Here is an 18,799-nt window from a genome sequence, read left to right as displayed (position 1 = left end):
ATAAAGTGAATTTTGTCCACATCAGGTCATAGTGAGATTTCTGTCATCATGTGTTCTTGAGATCAAGTAAATTTACTTTTACCAGAGATTTTTTAAAAATACGCCTAAGAAAAGAAATAAATAAAAGAGATCCTTCATTAAAGCATTCCGAGAGGCATTCCTGAGAATTATTTTGTCTCATGCTACAAAGGAAGACTTTATTTTATAATGTATCTGCATAAACAAGAGCATTTCCCCAAAATGAACCAAAGATGTATTTTTAAGGCAGACATAACAGAAGAGAAATACATGTGACCCCTTTAAAGTGTTTTTCTTCCCCCTTACACTTGGAAATGTGACAGCGCCTCGCCTCCAGCACCTCAGCTGCACAATCGGGACGCGGAAGGATTATTAACAAGGGTGCTCCCATTCTGTTTTCAAACCCACATAATACCCATTAAAAAAAAAAAAGGCCTTGCTGAAAAAATATTATACATCTTTCACACCGTACTTGGAGATTTCTGACAGCCAGATCCAAAAAAGTACAACACTATGTAGTCTTTGTCAACCAGAACGACTTTTCTTTACATAGAATCAAAAAGCAGGGCTTTTTTTTTCCCTCCAGAGATTCTCCCAGCCTAATAAACCCCAAGTCAAATGTGTCAGGGGAAACTACTTCTTGCTCTGGGATTCAGATGTAGCTAATAGAAAGAAACACCCCTGTTGCAGTACTTAACGGTGGTGACAATCTAAAAAGTTCCCATGACAGCACAAATGACACTTCTGACACGCTGTATATAGAGACAGAAGTGCACCATTTAGAATCTGCAATGGATCGTGACGCAGTCTGCTTGTTCTCACACTTTGTATTGTTTCTTGGCACCGCTGTGTGTCTTAAAGCACACACCAGTTCTGCCAGTCACAGACCTCCTTAGCCGATCCTCATTAGCACCATGGCACAGAATCAAACCCCTATTCAGTTCTCTCTGCTTTTAAGAAGAGTATCTTTAAAGCTTTACATCAATGTCGTGTCAGAAAACTAGGGAGCTCCCTGCTTATGGATTTGTCCTATTGAATAGAAAACAAGTAAATGGAATAGTCAATGTTTGCACTGCAACAAAGGAAGGCTCCCAGCCCTAACGTTTACCCCACTGGGCTAACTAATATCAGGGAAAACAATCTTCTGCCTCTGGGGCAATAACCTTCACGAAATCGGAAACATTCATGTTTTCCATCCTTCTCTACAACCTTCACTCTTTGCCATGAGGGAACCGGAAGAAACTCTTCCAACTTTGCTTTCATTTGAAAGGCCAGGCATATTCTGTTTGCCACCATATAAAAGCACATTCTGACTGCTTTCATAGTAATGGAAAAATTTCTGAGTAATGGAAAATATCCTGAGGCCATGATGGTTCCTGAGAGTTAAATCAGCAGAAAATGGAATGGAAGAGAACAAGTTATAGAAGGCCCAGAGTCTAGATAGAAACAGAAAGAGAAGCTGAGAAAAGCCCAAGGAAAAGGGGTCAGTGTCTGGACAACCTGAAGAACAGTAACTGAGAATTCCAAGAGGGCCACAGAAACTTTACATACAGGCTATTCTTTGCTCAGGCAGCTACCTCTGCTGTTTGGATAATTCAAGATTCTAGTCTTCATCTGCAGCTTCATTATTTACATTCAAGGCATTTTCCATTGAGAGAGTATTTGTTCAATAAAAATTTTTATTGAAGTATAGTTGATTTACAACATTGCATTAATTTCTGCTGTATAGCAGAGTGACTGAATTTTATACGTATATATCTTCTTTTTCATATTCTTTTCCATTATGGTTTAGAACAGAACATTGAATATAGTTTCCTGTGCTATACAGAAGAACCTTGTTGTTTAAAGAAGGACCTTGCTGTTTGTCCATCCTGTATATAATAGTTTACCTCTGCTAATCCCAAACTCCCAATTCATCCCTCTCCCAACCCCCTTCCCCCTTGGGAACCACAAGTCTGTGCTGTATGTCTGTGTCAGTCAGTTCAGTTCAGTCGCTCAGTTGTGTCTGACTTTGCGACCCCATGGACTGCAGCACACCAGGCTTCCCCGTCCATCGCCAACTCCCGGAGCTTACTCAAACTCATGTTCCTCGAGTTGGTGATGTCCTCCAACTGTCTCATCCTCTCTTGTCCCCTTCTCTTCCTGCCTTCAATCTTTCCCAGCATCAAGGTCTTTTCAAATGAGTCAGTTCTTCGCATCAGGTGGCCAAGTATTGGAGTTTTAGCTTCAGCATCAGTCATTCCAATGAATATTCAGGACTGATTCCCTTTAGGATGGACTAGTTGGATCTCCTTGCAGTCCAAGGGACTCTCAAGAGTCTTCTCCAAAACCACAGTTCAAAAGCATCAGTTCTTTGGCACTCAATTTTCTTTATAGTCCAACTCTCACATCCATACATGACTACTGGAAAAACCATAGCTTTGACTAGACAAACCTTTGTCATCTATTTCTATTTCATAGATACATTAATTCATGTTGTATTTTAGATTCCACATATAAATTTTATCATGTGATATTTGTCTTTCTCTTTCTGACTTATTTCACTTAGAGAACATTTATTCTGAATGTTCTATCCCACACTGTATAGTATCACAGCATTCCTACTGCCACCAAGAATCTTCTTTCACTTGCCTCAGGGTTGTAGCATATAAGCACCCACTTACCCTGCCACTGCCCCTCCCCTACCCCCAAATAGACTGAGCAACCTTGTCTGTCTGTACAGCTCTATATTCCATTGGGGGAAAAAAGCTATTACCTTGTGAAAGAGCTGGTGAAATTTAGGTATGTTTTTATGTTTTCTATGTATTCATTCATGAATTTTTTTAAATGCATATAATTTGTTTTGTTCTAAAGGTTTTTACAAAGTGGGAAATTTTAATTTTATGCATTAGAAATTCTAGTTTGCTTATTTTAAAAAATCAGAAGAAATAAAATTATAATAAAGAAAACATAAAATACTGTAATTCCATATACAAAAACAAACTATATTACCTTATATTATGTCCTTGATACTTATTTCATCTAATATGTCCTGAATCTTTTAGAATGTATGTTAATTAGGATTGGCCAATTTATGCTGCAGTAATAAAAATCCCCAAATCTCAGTACTAAGAAAGTTTATTCTTGCTCATGTTATATATCCCAAATGGGTCAGTGGAGGGCTCTATACCACACATTCATTTATGGACCCTAGCTGATGGAAGCTCCATCATCTTGAGGCTGCAAAAGTTGGAATGCTCTGCCTGCTCAATTTTCAAAATAAGAGAAGAGAGAGACTGTGAAATTTTATAAGTTTTTGTAATTGCCTCAATATATTTTTATGTTTCTATTTATTTGGCTGCACCCGGTCTCTGTTATTTATTGTTTATTTGGTTTATTTGTGGCACAGAGGATTTTAGATCTTCAGTGGTGCATGCAGCATCTTTAGTTGCCGTATGCATACTCTCAGTTGCAGCATATGGGATCTAATTCCCTGATCAGCGGTCAAACTCAGGCGCCCTGTATTTAGAAGAATGTTTCAGGGACAACAGTGGAGCATTTGTAAGAACTGGTATATCACACTTTTGATAGAACAGAGTATAATATTGTATGAAAAATACCATCAAGAATCCTGAGTATGGGAGGAATCAACCTGTGATTGCAAAGCTTTAGAAATACTTTATTCAACTTATTTGCTTATGTTTTCCTTTCTGTGTAGGCTCAAGAGTGATATAGGTGAGTGATCAAGTGTTCTATCCTAGTTTAATGGCAACATTTTTTTTTCTTTACAAGTGATGATGTCTTAGAGTCAGTAAAATAAGAGTTATAGAGATTGAAAGAGGACAAAAGTTTGAAAACTTGAAAGAGAAATTAAGGTACTAGAAGAAGTAAAAGTGGGTAAGATCGTTGACATAAATACAAATATTACCTTGGGAAAGAAGCTGAAACTCTTTCTCTGTTGGAAAGAAGATGAACTTTCTTTCTTTAACATCCCACTGTTCCTATACCCACCTCCCACTGATGCTGCTACAGAAATGCAAGTCAGCCTATGAAGAGGAAGTGATTTCCCTATTGCACACTGACATCAGAGAGTTTGAATAATAAAATGTCATTTACTCAACATATGCTCTATTTCAGGCTCTATACTAGGTGCTTTATTTGTAGATCAGGAGGAAAAATATGAAAAAGTGCACCTGTTGGAAGGTCCTAACTTTGAACGTGAAAGCTAAGGCAGGTGAGGTTCCTTAAAGGTATTTTGAAGGAGGAGAAGGAGAAGGCAAAAGCCCTATATGAAAAATTTTTAAGAACTTTTATTTATTTATTTTTGGCCACACTGCATCACTTGCGGCATCCTAGTTCCCGACCAGACGTCAAACCCATGCCCCCTGCAGTGGAATCATGGAGTCTTAACCACCGTACTGCCAGGCAGTTCCCAACAGTCTTAAGAGACAATTCATGGATTCCATGGCTCTAGTGTCCCACAGAAGATAGCTGGGCACACTAATGTAAGGTCACCTGTTAGCAGATATTCAAGTCTAGATTTAAGTGAAAAATTGAGAATAGCCTTTATAGAAAGTAAAGACCATTTTTAGAGCATGTCTATAGATGAAGCAGCACGCTAAGTGTTTTACATTCATTTATTCATTTACTTCAGGAAAAATTACTAGGAGGCAGTACAGTGAAGTGCTGTAGAGCATGGGTTCTGGAAGTTTATATCCTGCCTCTGCTGTGTGTTAACTATGGGGCCTTGATCAGGTTAGTCTCCTTCTTGTTCCTCAGTTTCCTCATCTGTAAAATGGAGATAATAATAGTGCCCCCTTTGTTATGTTGTTGTAAGGATCCAATGAGTTAATTGTAAAGGACTTAGAAGAATGCCTTTACTTTCACCTTTTTTAATGCATGAGAATGTCAAGAGAAGAGCATCTATGTGATAGTTATGGTGAAACCCATGTTTCAGGTAAGGAAACTGAGGCATGGAGAGGTCAGAGTCAAATACAGTAAGTGGCAGAGCTGTGACTTGCTCTTAGGCCTCTCTGCTGCCAGATGCTGTCCTGCCATCCTCATATGGTTGGCACCCTGTTTGAAGTGAAAACCAGTTGCTGAGCAGATCCACTCAAATAGCACAGATTTTTTTCGGGAAAACGACCCGTCCAATAAGTTTGTGAGTTAAACTTCTGCAGGTGAATTTGTGGGTAATAGTTGTGTGTGTGTATACATGCAAACATTTTTCTTTGTATATTTTACATATATATGCTTATATATGCAATTACAATATAGTATATTTTATGTGAAACATAGAAAAATATAATCCATTAAGAAAAAACTTGATATGTCAGTATTAAAAATGTCTTTCTGACTAGTCCTAACAAAGTTATAAAACATACACCATATCAGTTCAGTTCAGTTCAGTCGCTCAGCTGTGTCCGACTTTTTGTGATCCCATGGACTGTAGCACACCAGGCTTCCCTGTCCATCACCAGCTCCCAGAGTTTACTCAAACTCATGTCCATCGAGTTGGTGATGCCATCCAACTATCTCATCCCCTGTCGTCCCCTTCTCCTCCTGCCCTCAATCTTTCCCAACATCAGGGTCTTTTCCAATGAGTCAACTCTTCGCATGAGGTGGCCAAAGTATTGGAGTTTTAGCTTCATAATCAGTCCTTCCAATGAATATTCAGGACTGATTTCCTTTAGGATGGACTGTTTGGATCTCCTTGCAGTCCAAGGGACTCTCAAGAGTCTTCTCCAACACCACAGTTAAAAAGCATCAGTTCTTCAGCACTCAGCTTTCTTTATAGTCCAACTCTCGCATCCATACATAACTACTGGGAAAACCACAGCTTTGACTAGATGGACCTTTGTTGGCAAAGGAATGTCTCTGTTTTTTAATATGCTGTCTAGGCTGTTCATAACTTTTCTTCCAAGGAGCAAGTTTCTTTTAATTTCATGGCTGCAGTCACCATCTGCAGTGATTTTGGAGCCCCCCAAAATACACCATATAAAGAGGAGATAAACATATATGAGATATGTTAGTATTCAGAATATATGAAGATCTCCAAATGAGTATGAAAAAAGGGGAAACCTCTCAAAAGAAAACTGGATAAAATACATGAAAAGACAACTCACTAAATAGGAAACCTAAATGACCAATAATTAGGAAAAAATTTCCAGCTTGGCAATCATTAAGGAAATTTAAATTAAAATTGGGAGATTTTAGTTTATACCCATCAGATTGGCAAATGGTCTAAAAATATAAATACACAGTGTTGGTGAGCACGTTGAGAAAGAGGGGCTATCAAACATTGCTGGTGGGAATGTAAGTTCACATAACCCTTTAGAGAACCAATTGGTATGAGGTAGTAAAGATGAAAGTTCTCAAATCCTACAACCCAGCAATTCTACTTGAAAATGTAAGTGTCCTTGGAGAGTCCTTGCACATGTATAAGATATATATAAGGATATTCACACAGTATTGTGTGTTATAGGGCTTCCCTGGCGGCTCAGAGGTTAAAGCATCTGCCTGGAATGCAGGAGACCCAGGTTCGATCCCTGGGTTGGGAAGATTGTGTGTTATAGTAGAAAATGGCAAGTATCTAATAGGGGAATGGGAAAAATTATGGTATGGTCAATTATATAATGAAATGCTACCTAACAATTAAAATGAACAAACTGCTTACACATAGCTCATATAAAACTTTGTTGAGTGACAAAAAGCAAGTTGAAGAATATGTACAAGATGAGTGCATATATGAATAATTAAAAGAACATGCAAGGCAATATCATATATTATTTATACATAGATGTATGCAGAAAATGACCTAGAAGTAAATCAAATATGATAGCATCTGAAGAAGGAGGGAGGGAGGAGTGGAACAGAGCAACAAATACTATTTCAGGTTTATATGAAATGCTCTATTTTAAAAAAATCTGAAACAAAATGACATGTTATAAGCATTTATCACTTGTTGTAAGTTCTAGCAGATGGACATGCATCATGATGGTGTGGGTGTGTGTATGTTTGCATTTTTACTGTATTTAAATTTTTTTCCTCCAGAATATTTAGTGGGAAAGCAGAGTTTCCCACTTTCTTCCTTATTGAAGAAGGTCAAATTGTTGATTGAACAATGCAGATCTCAAAAGAGTGATTGTCTCTAAACTGCTTCCCCTTAATACTGCTACTCTGTCAGACTACTTTCTCTTCTCTCTAACTTCTTTCACACCACCAATATCAATGCAGGTTTGGGAGTTTAACCCCCTGATCCAGTGGCATAGTAAGATAGATTATTTTTGCAGATTTGCAGAAAGCACTGCAAGACTTCAGGGCAAGACACAGAGCAAGAGGAGTAGTTTTGATCAGTAGTGCTCCAGTTGTGATAATTCTCATCCATTTCCCTGTGGACGCTGTTCAAGACAATTTCCAAATTGTAAGATTTAAAAGCAAAAGCCGAGAGTTTAGTATGTTGGGTTTGGGGTGGGGCAGGGCAAGGCCTGGCAGGATGAATTTGTGTGGCGCGGACAGAGGAGGAGAGCACTGGAACTTGAAGAGGTGACAGTGCTTACCTTGGGAGCAAAGCCAGCTCTGCACCCCAGTATCGACCTCCCCTTGGGTTCCTGAAGCTGCTGGACTCTTCCTCTGTTTCCTGTGCTGGTACTGGGTTGTTGCCCAGATGATCTGGCTTTTCTTCACTATTCAAGGAATACTGTTCTCGGTTTTGTGGGAACTAAAGAGACAGAGACAGAATCCACTTCTTCTATGAAGAAGGGAGTAATGGAGTAACTACATTAACAAACCTCTTCCATAATGAGATTAAGAAAGAAGATTTGTGTTTTTTTGTGTGCTTTTAAAAAACATTTATTTATTTACTTGGCTGTGCTGGGTCTTAGTTGCGGCAGCGCAGGATCTTGGAGTTGCAGTGTGCATGGGAACGCTTAGTTGAGTCGGGGCGTGTGAACTGCTTGTACCACATGGGATCTAGTTCCCCAACCAGGGAGCAAACCCAGACCCCCTTCCCTGGAAACACAGAGTCTTAGCTGCTGGACCACCAGGGAAGTCCCAAGAAAAAAATTTTGATTATCTGTACATCCTCTCCTCTGCCATCACAACTCAGAAATCAGCAAATAAAATTCCTTTGGGATAGGGCTTCTCTGGTGAGCTAATTTTAGGCTTAGCTTTTGTGGGTAAAATTGTTTTTTCCTTTCAATTAAACTCCCTCAACAGAGATCTCTCACTTTATTATGTAGAGACATCAGCACAAATTTCCCTCAATTCTATACAATACCCACAAAGGCTGACTGTGCGATATCTATAGTGTTGCAACTCCTTTTCGATTTTTATTTTCCCCTCAGATGAATACATTTCCACAATGGCATGTAACTACTACTTGGACTCATTTGATGTATCGTTCAGAGAACCTTTCTAAGCCTTAATAACATTTTCACTTCTGTTTGCTATTGTGGTGTATGGTGCTGACACACTCGGAAAGTTTGTGGTCTTTCCCAGCACCTGCTTTTTTCAAATATGCAATTGAATTTTTCACAGTTGAACTCTAACATTTCTCTCCTAACTGAGCGAAGTTTCACAACACATTTGAAATATTTCTGAGCCTGGGCATATGTTCCTGTTTATCCAACATGAAGCTGAGGCCTCTTTGAACTTTCATCTCCTGATAATGTGCCTCATATTTTAACATTGTAACACTCTAAGATTGGAACTGTTTGGAGGCTTTTGTGCTTTCCAAAAGCTTGTCTCCTGTTTCTCTTCTCCATGTTTCTCCTCTCTCATTTTAAGCTGCTGTGTAAGGGCTGCAATATCAGAGTGTATCTGTGGTCAGTGCCAATAAACCTTTGATATGTACCCTCTGTTATCTCAGTGGGGAATTTTCTAAGAATCTTTAATCTTACACATACTCAAAATCCTGCAAGACCTCCTCATGAGTTCCAATACACCATCGTGGTGTCAGAAGCCCAATCTATGCCAAATGGCTTTGCTCCTGAGTTGAGCCCCTTCACTTTTTTTTCTCTCAGATGCATTTCCAGCCCCCTATTCATTCTATCAGAAGATGTGTTGCTTCCTATAGACAATGAGAGCTAACGTAGGACAGGCTTATCTCTATTAAGATGTGAAATGGTATGGGTACAGGTTGAATATACTAAAACTCTAAGCCTCATTTGGAATCTGTCAGGTTTGACTTTTTATCTTTTGTGAGTTTTTTTTTTTTTTTCCCAAAGAAATCTGGCTCAGAGAAATCTGAAAATGACTTTTCTTTGGCTCTTTAACACCTTCTTAACACACCACAAGAGTATTATCCAGGATGCATTTAGCCCCCTATCTGCCATGAAACATCAGTGAGATATTTCTCTGGAGTTCTTCCAAAGCTGGAGGAGCCCACATGGCATCCTTTTACACCTCTAGGAAAGAAAGAAGGTATTCAAGCTACGTTTGTTGACTGATTTCTTGGTTGACTCCAAAATACCAGCTTTATTTGAGCATTGGTACCTTATGCTAGGAAAATACTACCTTCTCAGTCCTTTTTGATAGTTGGGCATATTCTTCAACTTTTTTTGTCTTCTCCTCCTTCCTTTTCTTATAATAGGCATAATAAGTCTCTCATGTGATTTCTAAAGGAATGGATAAAGTGATCCAGTGTTTTAAGACACAGCAATTATTTGGGTTGCACAAAAGCAAAACTTTAGCATTGTTGTCCAAAAGATTAGAACCTCCAATTTTAACAAAATTTACAATTACAACACCTCATGTGAACAGATCTTTATTTCTTTAGTGTTGTCTGCACTATTAATTATCTTTGAGTTCTTCATAAAAAGAACAATTTGTGAATCCATGGTATTATCATAATTATGCTTTTGTCTTCCTGAAAATTTATTGACTCAAATGGTTGGGCAAAAATGGACTTCTCAGCAATTCTTTTTCTTCATCTATATTTAAAAGCTTAATTTTTCTATATGCCTGTTATCCATGATTATATTTACAAAGAAGAAAATTGCAATTAACCTGTTTGGTATAGATATGCTGACTAAATAATTGTATCATTTGGATATGGAATCTACTCTCAGGCCTAAAATACCTGACTGAACTGTCTGTACTGGCAGTGTTGTTTGGATTACTAGATAAGGCTTCCCAAAATTTTTTTTTTTTTTTTGGCCACACCACACAGTTTGTGGGATCAAAGCCAGCCACCCTCCCTGACAGTGAAAGTGCAGGGTTACAACCACTGGACAACCAGGGCATTCCCTGACATTTTTAATTAGAAAGATGACACAGTCACTTTTATTTCCCAGGAAATTCAGGACAGCAGCAAATCTCATCATAAGGAAATTTTACCCTTAGTTGATTATATTAAAATAATAATGTGTTCCTAGCTAACAGTCAGATCAACTCACATAACTTAGAAAATCTACACAAACAATCTCCATATATGTGAGATCTCCTCATATGGTCATGTGAGGCAGCTAAATCTATTTGCTCCCATTAGTATTCAGTGTATTCCATATTTCTAAGCTTGTATTCATTTTTTTGTTTTGTTTTAATTAATTTTTATTGGAGTATAGTAGATTTACAGTATTATATCAGCTTTTGCTGTACAGCAAAGTGAATCAGTTTTCTATATATATATTTGTATTTATATATATACACATATGTCCACTTTTTTTTAGATTCTGTTCCCATATAGGTCATTACAGAAAACTGAGTAGAGTTCCATGTGTTATACAGTAGGTTCTTATTAGTCATCTATTTTATATATATAGTAGTGTGTATATGTCAATCCCAATCTCCCAGTTTATCCCTCCTGGCCTCCCCACTTCCCGTGGTAACTGTAAGTTTGTTTTCTACATCTGTAACTCTATTTCTGTTCTTTCCTAAGTTTTTGATAGAATAAATTATGTTTTGATGCAAAGATTTTATAGACTTATTAAAAATGGATCAAGGTCTACGTTTCCACTTTTTGCATAAGCATTTAGGGATCATCACATAACTGATTCTCCTTCTAATCTATTTGCTAATTCATTTTTCACACATTTGTTATATACTTGTTCATTCAGCTATTATCTCTCAAAATCCTAGAAAGTCCTACACAAATTAGTCTTTTAAATAACTGCCAAGTTAATTGAGTATAAGAGTATTTAGCTTTACTTTTTCCTGCAATTCATGTAACCTGTATATCATTGGCATCTTCCAAGGGCTTTTAATTACAATAAGATACCTGTGCAGTGTAACACAACTATGTGTACTATCCTCCTGTGCACAAAAGTAAGATGTATACCAGAGGTACATGAAAGAAAATCTACTAATTCATATAATCTTACTAAAAAAAAACTTCCAAAGGTGTGCCTCAGAGATCTTGTGGGTTCAGTTCCAGACCACCACAATAAAGTGAATATCACAAGAGTATGAATGTCACATGAATTTTTTGGTTCCCGATTGCATATAAAAGTTATAGACTGTAGTCTAATAAGTGTGCAATATGTCTAAAACAATGTTCATGTCTTAAGTCAAAGCTACTTTATTGCTAAAAATAAAACCCTGTTAACCATCATGTGAAGCCTTCAGCAAGATGTAATCTTTTTGCTAGTGGTGGGTCTTGCCTTGATGTTGATGGCTGATGATTGATAAGGGTGATGGTTGCTGAAGATTAGGGTGACTGTGGCAATTTCTTCAAATAAGATGGTGGTGAAGTGTGCCTTATCAATTGACCCTTTTATGAATGATTTCTCTGTAGCATGCAATGCTATTTGATAGCATTTTACCCACAGAAGAACTTCTTTTGAAATTGGAGTCAGTCCCATCAAATTCTGCTACTGTTTTATCAACTAAGTTTATGTAATATTCTATAGCTTTTGCTGTCGTTTCAACAGTCTTCACAGCATCTTCACCAAGAGTAGATTCCATCTCGTGAAATTACTCTGTTCATCTGTGAGAAGGAACTCATTTTCCCTTAAAGTTTTATGACAAAATTTTAGCAATTCACTTCTTCAGGCTCCACTTCAAATTCTGGTTTTCTTGCTATTTCCTCCACACTTGCAGTGACTTCCTCCACTGAACTCCTCAAAGTCATCTATGCAGGCTAGAGTCAACTTCTTTCAAATTCTTTTAAACGCTGATATTTTGACCTCTTCCCATGAATCGTGAATGTTGTTAATGGTATCTAAAATTGTGAAATTTTAGAGAAGGTTTCTAATTTACATCACCCAGATTCATTGAGGAATCACTATGACAGCTAATAGCCTTAAAATATATATTTCTTAAATAATAAGTCTTGAAATTGAAATTATTCCTTGATGAATGGGCTGAAGAATAGATATTATGTTAGCAGGCATCAGAACAACATGAATCTTATGATATATCTCCATCAGAGCTCTTGTATGACCAGGTGAATTGTCAATGAGCAGTAGCGTTTTGAAAGGAATCTTTTGTCTGAGCTGTAGGTCTCACCAGTGGGCTTAAAATATTCAGTAAACTATGTTGTAAACAGATGTGCTGTCATCCAGGCTTTGTAGTTCCATTTAGAAGGCATAAGCAGAGTATATTTGGCATAATTGTTAAGGACCCTAAGATTTTCAGAATGGAAATGAATATTGGCTTCAACTTAAAGTCACCAGCTGCATTAGCCCCTAGCAAGAGAGTCAGCTAGTCTTTTTTTTTTTTATTTTATTTTATCTGAGACATTTATTTCTCCTAGTATTGAACAAGATATCTTAATTCATATAAGAGCTTTATTATCAAGCATGTAAAAATGTCTAATGGGTATAAAATGTTTAGTAAGCAAATATAACCCATCAAAATGATAATTTTTATTTTATTAAAAGGAAGTTGAAATTTGCAGATGGATATCAATAAAGAATAGAAAAAGTAGTGTCACATTATCTTGACTTATCTATGACATATGTATGTAGCTTATTAGTTAGTCTTCATTGATTTTCTCTTGGTAAAGTTAAGTATGTCTATCATTCTCATATATAAAATGAAAGGGAAAAGTACTAATTAACAGATATGTTCTTCTCTGTTTTAACTTTCTCTGAGTTTATAATTCTGACCACATGGTTCATTAGTCCCACAAAACAACTGAAGAAAAAAAGGGATACAGATATTGAGAATATAGTATATATAAACACAGGAAACTGAAGCTTAGGTAGGGTAACAAAATTGATATAAGATCATACAGGAAGAAAGCAGCAGAGCTATGAGTCAGAGTTTTTGTATTCTAAAACTTATATTAAAAAAATATTAAAATAAAAAAATATACACCATCAGTTCTGATGAGATGGACGAAACTGGAGCCGATTATACAGAGTGAAGTAAGCCAGAAAGAAAAACACCAATACAGTATACTAACACTTATATATGGAATTTAGAAAGATGGCAATGATGACCCTGTATGCAAGACAGGAAAAAAGACGCAGCTGTCTATAACGGACTTTTGGACTCAGAGGGAGAGTGAGAGGGTGGGATGATATGGGAAAATGGCATTCTATCATGTATACTATCATGTAAGAATTGAATCACTAGTCTATGTCTGACGCAGGATACAGCATGCTTGGGGCTGGTGCATGGGGATGACCCACAGAGATGTTATGGGGAGGGAGGTGGGAGGGGGGTTCATGTTTGGGAACACATGTAAGAATTAAAGATTTTAAAATTAAAAAAAAAAAAATAACCCCTATTCATACTCTTGCTGATGAATCAAGTGAGAGAGTCCATGTAAAGTGGTTTGGTAAACACAATACATGTAGTAGGGACTTCATAAATATTAGCTAGTAATAATTAACATGTTTAATTAGAAAAACCCTGATGATGCTGGGAAGGATTGAAGGCAGGAGGAGAAGGGGACGACAGAGGATAAGATGGTTGGATGGCATCACCAACTCGATGGACATGAGTTTGAGCAAGCTCCAGGAGTTGGTGATGGGCAGGGAAGCCTAGTGTGCTGCAGTCCATGGAGTCTCAAACAGCTGAACATGACTGAGTGACTGAACTGAATTAATATGTTATCAAACTTCTTAACAGATATTACTGTCATCATTTTCTGCTGTTACTAGCCTGCCTTACATTCATCAGCTAGTCTTTTGAAGTTTGAAGCCAGGCATTGATTTCTTCTCTCTAACTAGGAAAGTCCTAGATGGCATCTTCTTCCAGTATAAGGCTGTCTCATATCACTGAAAATCTATTGTTTAGCATAGCCACCTTTATCGATACATTATCTTAGCTAGATCTTCTGAACGACTTGCTGCAGTTTCTACATCAGCACTTGCTGCTTTACTTTGCCTTTCTGAGTCATGGAGATGGCTTCTTTCTTTAAAACTTGTGAACCAGTTGCTGCTAGCTTCATTCAGACTCTTCTTCTGCAGCTTCCTCACCTCTCTCAGCCTTCCCAGGACTGAAGAGAGTCAGAGCCTTACTGTAGCTTAGGCTTTGACTTAAGGGGATGTTGTGGTTGATTTGATCTTCTGTCTGGACCACTTCAACTTTCTCTGTATCAGCAGTCTTTCTTACATTTGTGTGTTCACTGGAATAGCACTTTTAATTGCTTTCAAGAACTTCTCTTTTGCATTCACAACTTGGCTAACTGTTTAGCACTGGAGACCTAGCTTTTGGCCTATCCTGGTATTCGCGCCTCCCTCACCAAGCTTAATCATTTCCAGCTTTTGATTTAAAGTGAGAGACTTGCCCCTCTCCCTGTCACTTGAACACTTAGGAGGACATTGTAGGACTATTTACTGACCTAATGTCAATATTGTTATGTCTCAGGGAATAGAGAGGCAAGAGCAGAGGAAAAGAGACTGGAAAATGGCCGATGAGTAGGCAGTCCAAACACAAACAACATGCATCAGTTAAGTTCACTGTCTGTCTCATATGAGCACACTTTGTGGTTCCCCAAAGCAATTGCAGTAGTAAATATCAAAGATCACTGACCACAGATCACCACAACAAACACGCAATAATGAAAATGTGGAATATTGCCAGAATTATCAAAATGTGGCACAGGGTCACAAAATGAGAAAATGCTGTTGGAATATAGTGCCTAGAGACTTATTCTACATAGGGTAGCTGTAAACCTTGAATTTGTGAAAACATAGTATCTATGAAGCCTGATAAAACAGGGTATGCCTGAACATGAAAACTGAGAAAATAAGAACTAAGAATTGAAGAATGAAGTAGTCATAGGGTAGCAACGTGACTGTTTAAGTGAAACTAGCATCCTTTTCAATTAAACATTTCTCTTCAGCTAAACAGAGGTCAATAAAATTATTGTAGCTATAATTATAATGCACAACACAAATTTCAAAATGATTCTGAAGAGAAAAAAACCAAATATTCAAAATAGTGTTTTACTTTCAATAGGTGAAACTGAACATTCACATTATGTTAACAAATGATGAAGGGTGGGGATGAGGGGTAGGCGAAAAGCACTGGAAGCTTGTTAAATGCCTTATCTTAAATAAAGAAATATTCTGTAGATGAGTTGCTTACTTTTAGTTTCTGATATTATTTTTCAAATTATGAGTAGTTATTGTTTATTATATATATATCACTTGAAAACAGCTTCTACTTACTGATTTAATTTTTTTCTATGTCTTTTTGTTTTTCTGATATTTATGAAATGAGTCAGTTTTTATGCACTCAATTAAGCTATTACTTGGATATATTCTGCAAAATGAAATTCTAGTAGTGCTTTTTCTAAGTACATAAAACAGAATTTTTATTCAATCAGGATTCAATGATGAAGGCTAAAACCAAAATTTAATTTGTATTTTCCCCCAAGGATCTGTTGTTAAAGCTGCCAATTATTAGTAAAAGAGTCAAACATATTAACAAATGAAGATTGAAGAGGAGTAATCCATGGAGAGAGGATGATTGTATATGTTGGTTTTGTCTATGATATTATTGAGACTCACCAACATAGGGAAATGAATCTTGCTGAGATGCAACGTTATTAAACCAGAGAACGAAGGAGGAGGCCTGGCCTGTCTTTGCTGAAAGATTTAGTCAGGGTGTATGTGGGAGGATGCGGGAAAGTGATAAGAGATGGGGCATCAGCAAGCCTGGATTCCCATCTGAGGCCTAGAATGTCTTCTAGATATTGCCCTGACTCCCCCAGATTCAGTTAAGTGTTTTAGAACTGGCTTCCTCTTGTCCACATCACAGAAATTCTAAGAGTACTCAGCCAGAGGATAGGTTACCTAAGCTGCTTTTTGAGTCATCTCTTAACTCATGACAGGAAGGAAATGAACACTACCTAAGAAAGTACAAAATGAGCATAATGGCAAGCAGTGATATGCCTTTTGCTAAAGCAGTAACTTCACTGGTATTGAAAAGAATATGAGGAAGTCCTTGAGAAATAAACACATTTCCGTAATCTTAAGTAACTCAGCAATTCCACATTCATATTGCCATTTTGTTTTTACAAAGACAAAAAAAGAGGAACTGCCCTTTCAAATGTATAAAGCAATTGGATTCTTCATGTACGATATTACTTTTAACAGTGTATCTTTATTTACATGTATTAGGAACAATAAAGAAAATTTTGAAAGTGGAGTGCTTAAAAATGATTTAGGGAATATTCTTCACACATTTGAGGCTGCCTAATCAGACTTCTGCCTAGTGGCTCATTGGTAAAGAATCCACCTCCCAGTGCAGGAGACGCAGGTTAGATCCCTAAGTTGGGAAGATCTCCTAGAGAAAGAAATGCAACCCACTCCAGTATTCTTGCTTGGAAAATTCTGTGGACAAAGGAGCCTGGTGGGCTGCAGTCCATAAGACTGCAAAAGAGTCCAACACAACTTAGTGATTAAACAACAGCAATCATACTTCTGAAATATTTTGAAATGATATAGGTAACTTAAAAATTCATTTCTTTGTAAAAGCAATATCAAAAATGTTTTAAAAAGAACAATCCTGCCTACTTGAAAGCTTCTTGCATTTTATTACCAGATCAAATATGAAAAAAAGACAACTAATTTTAAAATTCCATAATTTCTGTTGTTGTTGTTGTTGTTGTTATTGTCACACTGCACAGCTTGTGGTAATCCTAGTTCCCCATCCAGGGACTGGACCTCAGCTCTAGGCAGTGACAGCGGGGAGTCCCAACCACTGGACCACTAGGCAATTCCTAAAAATTTTGTAATTTTTGTTTTATCATTAAGTATGAAAGGTGTTAATGTTTTGCCCTTATGAGACTGGCATGACAACTATAACAAAACAATCACTAAAGTTAAAAATCTACCTCAAAAGGAAAGTATCCAAAATGATGGTACTTGTGTTAGGATGATCAGTGTATGGGTGATCTTTTTCTCTGTTTTATTTTCTCAGTTTTCTATAATGTGAATATTATCCTTAAAGTACCACTGATTGAGATCACTATGCTAAGTGCTTTATAAACATTGTCTCATTAATTGTAATGATTAATAACAATCCTTATTTTACACTTGTAGAACGTACAGCTTAAAAGATTAAAAATCATACCTCAAGCACTTATCCTGAAGTAATTTGAAACCTGGTTGGTTTTATCTCAAATACTCACAACCACTATGAAACATTAGGGAATTACAGAACTTTTAAAACAATATTTATTCCCCCTAAATATGATATGATATGTTAAAAGATAAAGTAAAATAAAACTTTCCTGGACTAGAACTTTGTAAATTAAATGTTTTTGTGAGAAACATAGCAATTCTTTACTTTCTTTAAGTTAACTCAATGTCTAACTATTCCTCGTCCCATTGTGCTGGGGGGCAACTCACTGATCGTTCCTGAAGCTCTTTCTCTGAAAGGCTGCACCAGGGGTTCAATATTATAAACAAGTTTCAAGGGGTTCTGGATATCCCTTGCATATTGGTTGGTACTAAAATGTCCGTTGTCCAAGCCATACATTCCATTCAGGTCTGGGTAACTCTGCAGCTTTTTTGATTATATTTTAGACATAGGGGTCTTTGCAGAAACTGGAAACTTGTATCCCTTCCTCCTTGGGGTCTTGTAATCTCCTTGGGGTATTGTCAGAAAATAGGAACTAGATCAATTGCACACCCACTTCCCATCAAAACAGCTGTAAAATCTTTCTTGGTGTTATATGAAAACCACCATTTCCCCTAAACCCTTGTGAAAAGTAAGGAAGAGTTAAATTGTCCACAACCGATCTTCTATAGGTTGGCTTCCCAAAGAGAGCTGGACTGCTGCAAAGCTCCATGGAAACTGCTTGTGACCCATATTTAAGGCCACCAATACTTGGCAATCTCAAGGCTCAGACCCCAGTTCCTCACTTCATTATGCCAGGCAAAGGGCTACTGCTTCCACAACTATGAAGGCACAGGGGCAGATTCTTTGCTAATTAGCCACAATATGCACCTCCCTGACTCCTAAGAAAGGGACTGGCATTCTTTCCAACTGTGAACACCAACCTGGCAACTTAGAACCATAGAAAAGGTCCTACTTATTACACTGCTATCTAATCTTGTTTTTTAATCCCCTCAGTGAAGGGATTGGCCCCTTTCAGTCCTGCTACATAAAAGCATCCAGAGAAGACAGTGGCACCCCACTCCAGTACCCTTGCCTGGAAAGTCCCATGGACAGAGGAGCCTGGTGGGCTGCAGTCCATGGGGGTCGCAAAGAGTCAGACATGACTGAGCAACTTCCCTTTCACTTTTCACTTTCATGCATTGGAGAAGGAAATGGCACCCCACTCCAGTGTTCTTGCCTGGAGAATCCCAGGGATGGTGGAGCCTGGTGGGCTGCCATCTATGGGGTCGCAGAGTTGGATACAACTGAAGCAACTTAGCAGCAGCAGCAGCAGCAG

General features: G+C 37.6%; 1 non-coding gene and 1 pseudogene across 1 annotated transcript; one reads left to right on the top strand and one right to left on the bottom strand.

Annotated features, from left to right (window-relative positions):
* The first annotated feature begins 6,485 nt into the window (after positions 1-6,485).
* On the top strand, positions 6,486-6,557 carry TRNAS-GGA (transfer RNA serine (anticodon GGA)). Its single transcript has one exon. It is a non-coding gene; the product is annotated as a tRNA-Ser (tRNA).
* Positions 6,558-11,545: 4,988 nt separating this feature from the next.
* Positions 11,546-17,880, bottom strand: LOC128066480 (tigger transposable element-derived protein 1-like; annotated as a pseudogene).
* Between the last annotated feature and the right edge of the window lie 919 nt (positions 17,881-18,799).

This window comes from Budorcas taxicolor, chromosome 21, assembly GCF_023091745.1.
Source record: "Budorcas taxicolor isolate Tak-1 chromosome 21, Takin1.1, whole genome shotgun sequence".
NCBI lineage: Eukaryota > Metazoa > Chordata > Mammalia > Artiodactyla > Bovidae > Budorcas > Budorcas taxicolor.
Note: the sequence above shows the minus strand (reverse complement) of the source record. Positions and strands in the feature narration are given on the sequence as shown.